The sequence below is a fragment of the Ooceraea biroi genome, chromosome 9 (genome assembly GCF_003672135.1).
Source record: "Ooceraea biroi isolate clonal line C1 chromosome 9, Obir_v5.4, whole genome shotgun sequence".
Classification (NCBI taxonomy): Eukaryota; Metazoa; Arthropoda; class Insecta; order Hymenoptera; family Formicidae; genus Ooceraea; species Ooceraea biroi.
Window position 1 is genome coordinate 8,066,947 of NC_039514.1, and position 13,957 is coordinate 8,080,903.

A 13,957-nucleotide genomic window follows, 5' to 3' on the forward strand; every position below is an offset into this window, starting at 1 on the left:
AGTCTCCATGTTCCATAAACTCCCTTCTATCGGCCAAAAACGATACTGGGGAAGTAGACGCCGTATGGAATGGCATGCACCTATGATCGCGCAAGCATCCGCGGCACGATACACGCTCAGCATAGTCACGTACACACGTATGCAAGTATATAGGTATGTTAATGGGGAGGCGATCGTATAACATGATCCACACTCTCGCGCATGGCTATAACGTTTCGATTATAGGATGCAGCTATTCGACCCGGTTGAACCATCGTACATGGATTTAACAGTGACTCGATTGCCACTTCCGAGTGAACCAATCATTGGCTAGGCCCGATATTCAAGTCGAGGTATGGTGCGCCAAGTTAGCCTAGCAAATACGGTAAGCGATTAAGACGTAGCTGGTGTTGAGGCACTGTCTGTATTTGTGGCGCGATGTATTGACGATGACGATGATTGATCGACGATCGCTCATTTGTGGAATCTCGTCTTTTCCATTCGAGCGTTTCTTAACTGAAGGAAGAAATTAAAGTAGCACACGATATTCATCTCACAGTTTCTTTTGAGGATAAAGATGGAACGTTGAATAAGACGCGAAGAATGGAAGTGAAACAAAGCTTACATTTTCATTAAAATAACTTCATTTTCCCTTTACTATTTGTAAAACCTAATTGTAGAATGCCTGGTCGTAAAGAGACGCGGTAAGAAAAAGAACGAGTTGCACGGTCGAAGCTAGAGTCCACTGATTTAGTAGGAACCATCTGCTGCGCGGATACTGAAAGTAACTACGTATATCTTTTGGGTCGTCCATTAACATTGTTCATGCTTTTTCTCCCTCTACGAGCGAAAAAGCAATTATTTCCATGTAACATATCGCTATATTCAACGATTTCTGTTAACAAAATTTCCAATAGATGTAGAGAGATGTATGAAGAAGAGAATGGCGATAACTTTGATTGTTCTTTGTTCTTGTGCACCGTGCAATTCCGTTTTCAAGTAAGCTACATGATTATGCCTATGTGTATATGTAAAGTGAGCTCAAACGTTCCGGCCAGTGATACCAGATTCCGTGCATTTGGTAACATACGATAGCATTCTGTCTCACTCTCGCTCGGGCGAATTGAGTCGAGCGAGAGTGAGACAGAATGGTACCACATGCTATCAAATCCACGGAATCTGGCATCACTGGTTCCGGTCAGACTTTGAGATCTTATAGGAAATTTAATTCTGAATAAAAAGTTTCCTATAAACGTGGGTCGAAAAATGCTTCCTTAAAAAGTTAGCGCCCAAAAACCTCTGAAATCACAGTTATCTATACTAATATATAAAGAGGTAAAGTTTGTTCCATTGTTCGGGGTAATCTCAGAAACTACTAAACCGATTTGAAAAAATCTTTCATTGGTGGATAGCTTAGATCTTCCTGAGTAACATAGGCTATGTGCAATCGTCTTGCAGCTTCTAAAAATACCGAGCGCGCGAGGAACAAGCGCCATCTAGTTTTATATATTTTTACAAATATCAAGGAAAGTAAGCGTTTTTTAACAAAAAGTACCGAAAAAAGTTGTAGAAATTTAAATTATCTCTCAAATGAGATCAAAATAATTGTAGTACGTTCCATAGGTTTTGAGATAACCAGTTTCAAACGTACAAAAAAGTGTTTTTTCGGCTATTGACGGTAGAGCTTTTTAAAAATACTTTTCATTTATACTAGTTATGACCTTTGCTAATTTTTAATGTTTATTTTGTATGTTAGTTATTCCACTAAAAAAATTTTATACATGTTTTCTGCATTGTTAAACCAATCACCATAGGTGGATGAAAGGAAGAGAAGAAGGTGAAAAGAAAAATGTTATCTCAAAACCTATGGAACGTTCTACAATTACTTTGATCTCATTTGAAAGATAATTTCTCTACAACTTTTGTTTCGGTATTTTTTGTTAAAAAACAGCATATTTTCCTTGATGTTTGTAAAAATGTAAAAAATAACCGTGATTTCAGAGGTTTTTGGGCACTAACTTTTTAAGGAAGCATTTTTCGACCCACATTTATAGGAAACTTTTTGTTCAGAATTAAATTTCCTAATAAGATCTCAAAGTCTAACCAGAATGTATGGGCCTACCCTGTATATTGTACACATCATACATATATCTTGTATAATTGAACTATAATTTAACGTAAATCGGAATCGTAATGAAATAATCATAATGGGCATTAATACATGTAATATTACATCATTCGTCGTTTGTGCTTTATACGTTACTCATCGCCAGACAATACATGTACATTACGTATTAATGATATTGGCGTAACGTAATTTCAGATGTCGAATATTGGCTTCTCTATTTCGCGGCAATGATGCACTTGCCGGACGTAACTTGCCGTATCATATCATATGATGTAATTGTTCGATTACAATAATGCATTATGTACCTGTTCCCTCGATGTATGTAGTGTACCAGTAGTAGAAGAATTTTTGCGTAAATTCTGCGGCTTCTCAAACCTCACGATTTTTCATGCGTTACCTCGCGTCTCCATTCTTCCACGAGACGTAGGTAAGAACGATATTAGATTTACCCAGGAAGCAGACCTTTTCACGTAACCTACGCCCGGAAAAAAGCTTGCAGGAAGAGCGATAAACGACGCGTCACGGCGCGTTTCGCGATATCAATCCGATCGTCGTCGTGAGCATGATGCGCGCGAGATATATATATATATATTTACACACACACACACACACATACACGCGCGCGCGCGCGCGCGTATATTTGTGAAAATAGATTATCGGTTAAACGACGCGAAAAGTAAAAACGCTGAAGGATGGCCACTCGTTGTCACGAATGCAACCCCGCGTTCCGTTTAAGGGGAATAAAATGCGAAACAACGTAAGTTGAAACGGACGAAAGTTCGACATCGGTATAAAATATATGCTGAATGAATGAAATCTATATCTGTCGTAAATAAATCATTACTTATAGTCTTACTACAAGTTGATAGAGATAGTTTTTCCTTATAATTATAAGGTGATATCAAGAATCGAACAGTGCCACTACTAACATCTTGTTCTGTTACGTTCGTACGTAGAATAGAAATAGGATAAATACAGGAAATGTAGTATAACATAGAAATAGGATAAATATAGTAATAAGTAAAACATAAAATGTGGTGAAATAAAGAAATAGACAGTTGCTTTTGTTACATAATTTTTTTTAATTGATCGTAGACGTTGATAAAATTAATAATGAGCGAAGAGGCGACGCTACTAAAATGCTAAGATTATACAAATCTTCGCGTATATATCTCGCGTTCTAAGATTTCATCTCCTAATATAATAGTTATTCATTTGGGTAGTTTTATACGGTAGTTACAGTTATGTTACATTGCGTGCACAATTTCGGACAAATATTGTCCGAATGCTGAACCATGCTGAAAAGTCGTATTGAGAAGTGAGTGTGAAGTGATGGCACAGAGAAGGGGCACTTCTTTGCGAGGATGTATTTTCATGTTGCGTTGGGCAAGAAATTCCGTATATTCCGATAATCTATTCCTCCGTCGTCACGTAGGAAACGTGCACTGATGTTACCGTACGTACGACCGCGTCCCTAATGAAAGGTTTTCTTTTTTCTGCGAATTGCACTTCTCGGTGTTAGGTACATTATATTCTTCTTATGCAATCTCATCACGACGTATTTCACATTTTGCGCGATTTTTCTCAAACATACACATACATGAGCGTCTAGTCCGGAGTTCGTATCGTGATATCGCTATTTTTCTAAAATCTTGAAAGCCTATTATCTATATCCATGGGTGCCCGCAGAAAAATTCAAGGGAGGGCAAAACCTTAAGGTCCCTCTAAACATAAGAAACTCAAGTAAAAAACAAGGAAGATTTTAATTTCTTATCAGATATATAATTTATGTGTATTATTTATTTGTTGTTTTCTGTTCTTTTCGTTTTTTTGCTTATGATTTAGAATTTTAACGTTGCAATTTTTCAATTCCAGGGGAAGGCAACTGCCCCTCCTTGCCCTCCCCCCTCCGAGCGCCCATGTCTATATCGTATATATAAGAACGTTATATTGTCATTCATCTATGATAAAAATCCTTTATTGGATTGTTCAGCCGCGTTTCAAGGCATCTCAGAACAGATTTCATAGATTGCACATCTCTCGCGGATTTTGTGTGTTGCCACAGGGGAACTACATGGAACGTAAGTTTCATTACGTGTCATTATTTGTGAGCCATCGGAGTGTGTGACATGTAATTTCGGATCTTACGGAGTCGCGGTCGTTTCATCGTATGTGACGAGAGAGGAAAATAAAACGGGACATTATTTACAGTGGAGGGAGTTATATTCCTTCGTAAAACGATATTACATATGGTTACGTCATATTGAAATAAAAAATATTTTTCGATCTATTTATTTGTAGGCACAATTTCAGTTCACGTATACGCACGCAAAAGTGCAAACATGTGGTCAATTATTGAGTATCCAGCAGCCGGCGCGGAGGACAGCGCAGGTTGGTCGGTCCGTCGTCGCCAGTCGGTTAACACGGCTCGTGCCTTTCGGCTTGCCGAGCCGGGGAGTCGGCTCGCTCAGTCGTATTCGAACCGCGCATCAGCCAGGGTCGCGCGCCACCCTCTCTCACGAGACCGCGGCTCCTCCGCTGTGTGCATGCGCGCATACTCCAGCTTGTCACGCGAGACTTACCACGTTGTGCGTTGTCTTGGAGCATTGTGCTTCGTGCATATGGATGTTGACAGACATGAGACATCTATGAGAACTCGAAAGTGCACTGGCACGCAACAGACGACACTTTAAACTACCCCGCATGTTTCAGTCGCCTCGATTTTAAATCGTTGTTGTCCCCGTCATCACCCTCTCGCGACAGTGTGTTGGCCGCTCGCTCTCCGCTCGGAAAATCTAAGCGCGATACCGGAATATCGCTGCCAATCGTTCAATTATTAATTAATTATTCCTTGGCAGATCGAACGATCGTGCAACAAGATCCACGTGTAATCGGGCACCGACTTCAATTGCGTCACGCGAGATCATCACCGTTCGGTCGTTCGAGGAACGTGCTGAAACCGTCATCGACGTCGTCGCTCCTCGCTCGATATCCTCTGTATAACGGCACGCGTGATGGCACGCTCGGGCGAATGAAAAATACGATAACGTAGCGTATCGGATCATTTTCCATCGGAAGAAATATCGCGGCGACGAGAACGGTCACCTGACCCCCCGCGAATCAAACTCTAGCGCGCGTATTTCCTTTCAAAGACTATCGCGCACGCGGAATCCGTACACATTATTCACAGCGTCGACGATCATTGGTGATCGAGTGTGCATCGATTGACAGGTGAAAAGGATATATATATATATATATACATATATACATATACATATATAGAGAGAGAGAGAGACTCGCGTCGGGCGGAGTTGCTCCCCGGGCAGCGACCTGCACGGGGCAGAGGCACCCCGTAATTTGCGCGCGCGCGACATCCTTTCGACGTGCACGAAGCCAATCCTCCTCGGCGCGCACGACGGAAGAGGGTAGATCTTCCTCGAGGTTGACATGATCTAGTCTAACGTTACGTTCCCGTTGTGCACCGGTGCCGAACTCGGCACCTGGTCCTCGGCCACCCCTTGTTCTCCTTCCTTCACCCTTCCCCCTCCCGTCATTCCCAAGGGTTATCGCGTGTGTCAGTGCATGTGTATGTGTGTGCGCGCGCGCGCGCGCGCTCCCGTTGACGAACATAAACCCGTGCCCGTCGGGGATGGAGCGTAACTTTGCACATTAGCTGAGTCTCGAGTGAGTAGTATAAGAATAAGTGTTACTTGTACAACCTTTTCAAACGGCGCGGACATTATTGGTCAGTGGCTTCCTCACGATAGAAACGCTCTGAAATGCACACCGTACGCACGTTACCACGCTATATATATGACTAGCATCCCCCGTCACGCGGGCTTCGCCCGCGATATTATGTGTAGAATTAAATAAAAACACATTTTACCCCTTCTCACCCGTTAGGGGTGGAATTTCGGAAAACCCACCCTTAGTGAGCACCTACGTAATAGTAGGAATATACCCTTAAAATTTCAAGTCGATAGATGCAGTGGTTCGGGCTGCACGTTGATAAGTCAGTGAGTGGTATTTGGCTTATATATATATAGATTATATATATATATATATATATATATATATATAAATAACACACGATACCACACCACGGCGAATGAGACGACCCGAATTATCATTATAAGGCCATTTTAATTAAACCATTGTTCGCGCATGTGCGCGTGCACACATGCATATATATCGTTCAATATTCTAGAGAATCGTTTTGTATTATTAATCAAGATTTTAAGGTAAATTGAATCTTGTACGTTATAACTTACATAAAAAAAGAAAAAGAATATCGTCGACGTATACGCGCAATACACGTACTGGCCATCATGATATTCATGATCTCATCATCTCATGATAGAATGGATACTTTAATTTAAAATTTAGCAGATGATTAAAATTAGATGGGTGTATGCTAGAAAATCATTGCGCACCTATTCGTCATATAAAACACGTGCGCAAACGTTGTTATTTCCATTTCTCATAATATCTCATGATAGTGATATTCTGCACTTTTTCATATTTTCAATATTATTTTATATCGTTTGTAACACTAAAACTTATGGCGTTTTGTGAGACCAACGCATCGCGTATCTACTGTACAATAACGCGCGTTATGAAATACGGCGCTTCGTGTTTTGCTATTATATTTATACGAAATATAATTTTTCGATGGATTTAGAGAGCATAAAATATTGTGGAATACAGAAATATAGGTTCTGTATCTTTTGTCTTGAACATTTTATAAATATTCAATTATGTACATACACACACATACACACAGGATATATAGGTCGCCACGTGATATACTCGTAGACGTACATGAATATTTAAACATCTGTTATGAAGCGAAGATAGAAGCGTCGCACGATGCTTTGAGCAAGTAAATACATTTTTAGTTATCACATTTACGCTTTTAATCGTTAGGTATGCCCTTCCGTTCCTTGGCAGTTAATTTGCATGTAATTTGACCAACGGTCTCACACAATCTCATCAGATCACACAAAGCTTCGGGACATACGTTGTGTTTGAAATATTCATCATTGACCCTTTTACGATCTTCTCGTCGTTCCCTTTATCGCAGTCTAATCAATATTTCCTGTTTTTGAGATAAAAAGAAGGCGGACACAAAAGTACAAATTTTGCTATAAATTTTTTATTTCATTGAATAACTCTTCTCTCATCTCTTGACTATGTATCTATGTTTCACTATGAAAATATTGTCATAAAAATACCAATGTAAGTAAAATAAATAACATTCGTTAAAAGGTTCGCTGAACCTATAAGGATCCGAAGTTTATTTTGTTGGCCAATGATGCCGAAAATAATCGACCGAAACCTTCTTCCACGGGCCGTTTGAGAATAGCCTGAGCCACGACGGAGAAAGATGAGGAGGGTAGCGCGCTCTGGCGCTAATTGGTTAATGTCCGTCATTACTATACCCGCCAGAATGCGGAGGGGGGGTATGGAAGGTGGAAAGGGGCGAAGAGGATTAAAACAAGCTATCAAGCGGCGAGAAGAAAGAGCCCGAAAAGAAAAGAGTAAAGGTTCACTGCGATCTTTTTACCGCGAGGTTGTTTCGGTTTCATTTGCATGATTATTAAAAATATGAGAGATCAGAGAACCATGTAAAAAAGGAATATCGTCCCCTTTTTTATTCGTTTAAACAGATGCGATGCAATTATGAAGTCCAGGGAATTTTTATCATTCGCATTATAATCTTTTTCTTTTCTTTTTTCCTATTTTCTTCATTGTTTCGAGTGAAACGCGCGATTATATCGCGCTTGTTCGTCTGGAGGTCTCGTTAAGATCATGCGAGTACAATCTTATCGTGAATGCACACACCGCGACCTCGAGGCACGTGATCCCGCAATTAGCAGTAGTCGACAGTAGTTTACTTTGGCGACGAAAGGAGACTTTCGCCATTACCCGAAAAAAAAGAAACATGCGCCAGATTTAAGGGAGAAACCTCTCCCAGTCTCGACTCATCTGCAATCGAGTTTCATTTCGTGCTCGGCATAATTACCACATTTTATAATATGTTCACGAGTGCTTCAAAATTAGTTACATTAGCACCAACGAACTGGAATTACTTCCAATAGGCGTGCATGTTACGTATGATGCATTATTAAATTTCATTTGCACAACTTACCTATGTTGAACTACGTTAATTAATTTCTACAAGCAATGTTGCAATTTACGTAATATACGAGTAAATCGATGATCAGCTTACCGAGAATTCTCTTGTTTGGATTGCACGCATATTTACTGAATATTACAGTAATTACGCTTTTATATGCGACGGACTTGGTGCGCGTGCACGCGAATTATACACGGCGGAATCCAAAATTGCGGTTTTCCGCGAGTTAACTGAAGACGGTGAGATAATGGAAGAGTAGAGGCACGCGCGTTCCCTTCCCTGTAAAAATGTGGTGTCTCAAGACAGGAATTATAGGACAATTATACAAAGGGCGAGCGCGTTGCCGTGTCCTAAATATTCTGAAAATTGTTGTGCTAACGAGATTAGACTTAGCGTGTATTAAACGTACCGTGTCATTATTTTCAGAGTTTTGCGCTACGTGCGCGGGTTTGCATTTCGCGTCTGTTTCGGTGAAGAATATTCTTTCGTCGTTTTTTTTTTGTACGAGTAACTGCAAACGTGAAGCAACGTTATCGAGCCTGGCTTCGATTTCTTCGTACGTGCCGAGCACGATACCGAGCGATCGGTAACCGTGATTCGATTCTCGCGCATAGAACGAAAGTATGAGAAATTGAAAGATTGAAAGATAGAACGTTTGCCGCGCGTGGTGTTGGTTTGCCACCGACATGTAAGCTCGTAGTCACGTGAGGTCGAGTGACTAACACCCCCGTCTTTGCTACACGGGAATACACTTATGCGCGCCGAGGCATTCATTTTCCGTTATCGTGAGCCGTATTTCGCGCGCGCGCGCGCGCAAGTGCTTGTGCGAGATTGAAAAATTCTAGATAAGAAGATGTTATAAACCGCATTCTCCCCGCATATACGCGCATACACGTTTTTACTTCTTCTTCCACTGATACATGTAATTTCGAACCGGCACGGTGGAATTCGGACAGCCACGTCGATGGCATTGTCACGCGGATTCCCAGCGAGTCAGTCGGTCACTGCCACGTTTATATGGATTAATCGTGAGAAAACCGCGTGTAAACTTGACCAATTAATGGGCGTTTAATGGTCATTACTCTCGAGTGTTTAGCGATTGTATCCGATCGTTCGAATGACACCGCTCGAATGAAGGTTTCTCTCTCTCTTTCCCTCTCTCGTATCTTTGCACCATCGGCAAATGTTTCAGCAAACGTTCTTCAGCAAAGAACGGCATAAAATACAAACCCGTTGTATTTATGGAAAATTGATAGCATTCCGACATCAGAAGGATGGAATGCAAAGTTGTGAATTCCTTTCTCGCGTTTTCCGCTCCCAATGTGAATTTATTCGCCGCGTAGCCATGCTTAATTGCGCCGCGCGCTCGCCCGTACATTTTCCGCTTTGAAATTTCATCGTAAGCGCACAGTCATCCGCCAGCCATCCGCTGGCGAAACAATTTCATATTTTCAATGTTAAACTCTAGAGCGAATACCAATATCGCGAAAATTTCTCGTGACGTACCGTTGCCCCGACACCATCACCCCGCCGAGCGCCGACCCGATTTGCATAGGACGACCGCCAACGCAGTGGCATTTTCGCGCGACGTTTTTATTAGGCCGATGCAGCCGCCAGAGAATTTCTTCCCGCTCGCCGTTTCGCGAGATTCTAAATTGCGCTCGCTGCATCGCGAATCCGCTCAGTATTTGCTCATGTGGGGTGCAAAGGGAAAGACTTTTGTCGCGGTTGACGCGACATAGCGTGCAACTATTGCAGGTAGATGGACACGTTTACAGCTGCCTTGCCGATTCGCTTCGCGTGATATCTACCTGCATCATGTTACGCCATTCGGACGAAGCACGAGTGCGTAGAAAGATACAAGTCCGATGGACATACACGTATATGTCGAATGACGATTACTTTGCCAGAACTATACTGACTGGAATTTCGAATTTCGTTCACTGAATTTACGTCAGAGCATTCGCACATTGCACGGCCATTGCGAGATCGATAAGAATACCCCCGGTTTTTCGTATCTCGTTCCTGCCAGATCTCATTAGGTCGGCCTCCCATTACGAGGATGGCGTGTAACGATAAAGAGGAAAGTTGGGCACTTGTATGAAAGATTACGAGAATACGTCACGGCGCACTACAGCCAGATTATTTACCTCACGATATTTAATATCGAACAGCGTAAAATGAGAAAATTCCGGAGATCGAGATAGAATAGGCGCATATGCGTACTCGATTGTACCGACGGGTTTCCTTCTACAAGGACGCGTTTCGCATGCTTTTCTTTCTGATACCGACGAGGATACAGACAGGCGTTATTGAAAATCCGTATGCGGAACGACGACGACGACGGCGATGGGATCGACGACGACGACGACGACGCGCAACAGCCCCTGTGTTTAACCCCTGACCAAGGACGCGCATACTTTAACCGTGCCTTTTAAATATTCCTGCAATAGCGCCCGAGGGCATGTGGTGTAACCCCCAAGATATATGTAGGTGTGTGTGTGAGTCCCGTTGTAACCAGCTAGAAACCACGTCAATATCTTTGCCGTTGGTCAAAAGCACCAGCAGGCGAAGAGAAGCTTCGTGCAAAAGGGAAATCTTTTCTTAGAGGGAAAATTGGCAACGTCGATGTAAGCTTTATAAAACAAGTTTGACAGCAAATCTCGTCGCGGAGTTTACGCGACGAGATTCTACGCGATGAATGACGCGCGATTCTACATTTCGAGATTATACTCGACAAAGTTATGCGAACGAAGTCACTGATTCTTTTTCATCTATTTATCCTCGCAATCTTGGGGAGAGTGGAGGGGGGGGGTAATCCCGTTTTCTCTCTCTTCTTCAAAAATTATTTATGTACTTTAATAAAGAAGAAGATTTAAAGAAAGAGAGAGTGTGTGTGTGTGTGTGTGTGTGTGTGTGTGTGTGTGTAGAGTAAGAAGGTGTTTTACACGTAGGTTGCAAAAGAAAGGTTGCACTTCCGAGAAACAGAACCGTACGTTACAACGATAAAATTCATCAAATCTTAATTGTTAATGTCAATTTGATCAAATAACACAGATTTACTTGATACGGAAAAAAACCATGTAATTCGAAATTCGTTGGATTGCACTGGGGCGACACGTTAATGTTTTCCTCAGCCTGCAAATGTCGCGTATACACCTGACGGTATTAAATAGTGTATTTAATCTCGAAGGAAATTATTTATGCTCAATGTGCAAAAAAACTATTGCGAGCGAGCATTTAATCGAACCATTTAAGCAAAACAGCAAAATCTGGGTATGACATGGCCTGGTATTACCTGGTGAATAACTGGCTAATATTGTTCGCGAGGTTGCGCGTTTAATCAGCAGCAATAAAATAATCGATACGGCCATCTACAACATTTATCGACACCTTGTAATAAAGTAGATATCGGAGAATAAGGGACGGAGGGGAAAACGTCGGGGGTGTCGCAAGAATTGAGATACGTCTTACAGGCTCCTGGGGACAAGTTAGCTGCACTGGAGAGCACCGCATGGAATTTCCGCGTAAACGTTGCGGTATATCGCGCGTGCTCGAGAAATTGATGCCCCCGTGGGAAGGGACAGCACTTCCTCCTAAATAAGGGACTCGCGCGAGTTTGGAAATTGTGACCGCAACGCGACCAACGGGAGCCTCCTTGTCACGTGCAAGCGGGATCGCTCTCGAGCAGGATAAGCGGGATTTTCTCTTTTGCTTCCACGTATGCCCGACACCGCGCACATTTCAGGAATGCGGCCATTTAACGTTTAACATTTACACGCTTTATTGTTACAATTTAACGAACGTCAACCGATGAACGCGCGCGCGTGAAACGGTCGTCTCAAATCTGCCGTACACGTTTTACTGTACGGTCGTCGCATCGAGCATTCTCGGGGAAGATCAATTACGAATAAAATATATTCGTGCAGCGATAACGATTTGGGCGCACGGCAATTTAGCAGGAAATTCGTGCCAACGATCTCTTATTGTTTATGTTGGAAACTAGTTAGCGGATAGATGTACTCCCGTTTCACGGGAGATGAAGTCAGTAAACTAGCTAAGCTGAACTGACAATCATAGCTGTAAAAGTACCGTACAGTCGAAACTTTCAGCTGAGATTTCGATCCGTAGAAATTAGTCGGTTAGATCGAAACTTGTCCAACTTTCGTATCACGCTGCACTCTGTTCCTTGATTTGGCACGTGAGAAGATTTTCATCGTAGAAAACCGTGTAGCATACCGTAGGATACCGCAAGATTTGCGGTAGCAAAGCACAAGGCGTACATGTAGCGTACGTGTCCGTGCGAATTGCACGACCGTAAAAACTGTTTGTCCCTGATAGGTGGAACGAGATTATCAGTCCCACTGCTGCACTGCTGATCTTCCTCCTCATATTCCACTAATTTCTTTCATTTTCTTTTTACGCTTACCCGCACATTGCAGTATATGCAGTAGATGCAACGAAAAATTGCGTCTACGTCACGCTTGAAGCTTTATCGTGTTTGAACGTCACATCGTGCAGGCCGATATTAAACGCGATATAAACGCGGCGGTCGCGGCCAATTTGGTACGGAAACGAAACGAGAGTAAAAAAAATATCGTGGACCGCTTGAGAGTTTTGGTCGCGGCAAAGTGCACGGTGGAAGCGTTTTATTTTACACGGTGGACATGCCATATCAGTGTGTGGAAAGTGGAGCAGGCTCGTGCAGCTATCCCTAGGCGAGACATTTCCCCATGCCTTTTGCAGCTCTCTCCCTCGGCGCGTTTTGCGTTCCGCTCTTCTCTTTCTTTGTTTCTTGTTTTTTTCCTCTTTCTTCCTTTCCATTTTTTGACGTACCCAGAGATGCGCAAATATTTTACGCGAACTGATAGCGGCACAGCGTAAGCGCGCGTTGGCGCTATAAATGATAGCGCGAACATGTTTCGCCGAGATGCCGCGCTTCTCTTTCACAGCGGGATACGCGGGAGAAATAGAGGTCTCTCGTTCGAGATACATTCACGATAAATTCGCCGCTATTATGCTGTCATAAAATGTAATATTTTAAAGGATTATTGGGCGAAGGAAGCAGAGAGCCGCAAGAGAAGAATGTCGATCACGTTTGTTAAGAATATAGAATGAGAAATGTGTGCTTAAGGGGAGAGAGAGAGAGAGAGAGAGATAATTATATTTCAGATTCGTAAATTCGTATATAATAATAAATCGAATAGTCTTTATTGTCATATCACATAAATCGTTAATTCTCTACGTTGGTGGTAACACGTCATGATTGATTACCTCACACATGACGTGTCACGTGCGTATCGCCCGATAAACAACGTATAGTTATGATATAATGAATTTCTGCGGCTGCATCCGATCAGTAACGGCAGCATCCCATTCGATCTCGGTCTTTCTACTATCGTTTTGTGCATAAATCGCATCGCAGAGCGAATAAAGATTCTGCATGGATAGCGCTGAGCGTTCACGATTCAACGGCATGAATGATAGCGCGAAAAACGTTGCCCCAAGGTTTCACCTCGAAACGTTTCGTCTCTTCCTCGTGGCGGTGCAGATAAATGGCTAGCTCGTCCATGTGAAATTTTCGTGGGTCTTATTCTCTGGAAAATCGCAATGGTCACACGAGGGTAAGAAGGATGATGTAGTATGTAGGGGAATCAACTCTTCTTAAATTAAGCCGAAGGATCTAACCGAAATACGATTTATTGATGCAT

General features: G+C 42.4%; 1 protein-coding gene across 1 annotated transcript in view; it reads left to right on the plus strand.

Annotated features, from left to right (window-relative positions):
• The first annotated feature begins 4,557 nt into the window (after positions 1-4,557).
• The window catches only part of LOC105278910 (discoidin domain-containing receptor 2), a 178,399-nt gene continuing 168,999 nt past the window's right edge, over positions 4,558-13,957 (plus strand). The window contains exon 1 of the mRNA XM_011338353.3: positions 4,558-5,791. The gene's annotated coding sequence lies outside the window, so the exon portion shown is untranslated. The remainder of the gene's footprint in view (positions 5,792-13,957) is intronic.